The following is a 2,500-nucleotide window of genomic DNA, read 5'->3' on the forward strand; positions in this document are numbered from 1 at the left end:
AGACTCCTGTGCTTCCTACTCCGCTGACGTCAACCTGTCAGAATGTCTCAACATATATATATATATATATATATATATATATATATGTATATATATACAAAATACAAAAATATGTGTATATAATATATATATATATATATATATAATATGTATATATATATGTGTATATTATATATATACTGTAAATATATATATATATATATATATATATGATATAATATATATATATATACATATACAGTATATATATATATATATATATATATATATATATATATATATATATATATATATATATATATATATATTTATATATATACTTAGGCAGGAGGTTCTCCCTCTGGCAAGAAATGTTGTATACTAGTATAATAGCATGATGACAACTCACAATTTTATAATATATAATATGTATATATATATCTGTGTATATTATATATATACTGTAAATATATATATATATATGATATATAATATATATATATACATATATATATATATATACACATATATATACATATTTATATATATATGTATGTATATGTATATATATATATATACTTAGGCAGGAGGTTCTCCCTCTGGCAAGAAATGTTGTATATAATAGCATGATGACAACTCACAATTTTCTTGTTAACTTGTTCAATACTGCGAACAAGGCGACGTATTTCAAGAGGCAATCTATGTAGAAGGTTAGCAAAGGACATTTCAACACTGAGGCAGGATAGTCAAACTAGTAGATATTTCGGTACCAACGTTACGAAGTTGCACAACTTCATTTTCAAGGCAGAATAATACATACAATAGTCAAATCGTAAATATACAGAAATAGTGTTACATAAATGAGCTAAGGAGAGGTTACAAACAAACAAATATTATGAAATAAGTACGAACTTAGGAGAGGATGGACAAAAGGATAAAAACCCCAGCAATGACAATTGACCACCCACGCCGTGGGGTGGTCAATTGTTCACCGTGCTGTGAGGTGGAAGAATGGACATCATCAACATGGAAATGTGCGATCATGGCTTTAGAGGAAGGGAGAATTTGGAAATCTTGAAGCTGCTTATTCATGTCGGGGTTGTTGTGTTTGATATGCAACGCTTCGATAATCGCAAGTCTTTTGTGGTCTTTTTCCGTGGCAACAATGGAAGTACCCTTAACGAGGTCTTCTCTTGTGAGTCGTACTTGGTGGTGGTTACTATAATGATTTTTGATGGCGTGGTGTGGATATCCATTGTCTACAAGTAGTCTCTTTAAATCGGTCAGGGCATTCGGTTTGACCATTCAAACAATGGCCAGCGTTAGTGGATTTGACATAGACAGAAATGGAAATTGTGTCCTCCTCGACTTTTAGGAGGACATCCAAGTATCGAGAAGGCTTACTCTTCATTTATCTGCAGGCGCCATCAAAAATCATTATAGTAACCACCACCAAGTACGACTCACAAGAGAAGACCTCGTTAAGGGTACTTCCATTATTGCCACGGAAAAAGACCACAAAAGACATATACATATGTACACACACACACACACACACACACACACACACACACACACACACACACACACACACACACACATATATATATATATATATATATATATGTATGATATATATATATATATAATATGTATATAATATGTATATAATATGTATACAATATATATACATAATATAGATAATATATATATGTATATATATATATATTTTTTATATGTATATATACATATATGTATGTATATATAATATGTATATATATATATATAATGTTTATGCATATATATATCCATGTATATATATATTATATATGTATGTATGTATATATATATATATATATATATATATATATATATATGTATGTATATATATCAAGGACTACTATTACACAGGACGTGCGCACCCAGATCCCTGGGTCCGCTAGCGGAGGCCATTGCTTTCTTTGTAACCTAACATTTTGTATTGGACAAATATATCAAAACTAGAAACCTAACATTGTATATAAGACAAATATATCAACTACTGACTTATTCAATGCAGTATAAGTTAATATAAACTTGTATGGTGAAATAAGAAACTATTTTTAAGGCACTGTTATGCTTTGAAATGCCAATTTTAGCCGGACTTAACAGGTATTTTTGTCTTGTTCAGCATCCTCAGTTTCTCAAGTTGGTTCAGAACCTGAGGGCAGGTTATATTCCTCCATCCAGAAAAGATATTGCTGATAGGTACTTGGATCTTGTGTATGAAAAGGAATATAAAAAGTGTGCAGATGACCTGAATAATGAAACTGTATGTCTTTCAATTGATGAGTGGTCTAACATCCATAATGAGCCCATAATATGTGTCACTCTAACAACATCCACTGGTCAGATTTATTTAGTTGACACAATAGACACATCAGAGAAACCTCACACTGCTGAATATCTTCTACAACTTGTACAAAATTCGATCAAGAAGGCTGAACAAGATTTTGGTTGTCACATTGGAAGTGTTATGACA

This window comes from Oratosquilla oratoria, chromosome 20, assembly GCF_046742065.1.
Source record: "Oratosquilla oratoria isolate Oo_2021 chromosome 20, ASM4674206v1, whole genome shotgun sequence".
NCBI classification, from domain to species: Eukaryota; Metazoa; Arthropoda; class Malacostraca; order Stomatopoda; family Squillidae; genus Oratosquilla; species Oratosquilla oratoria.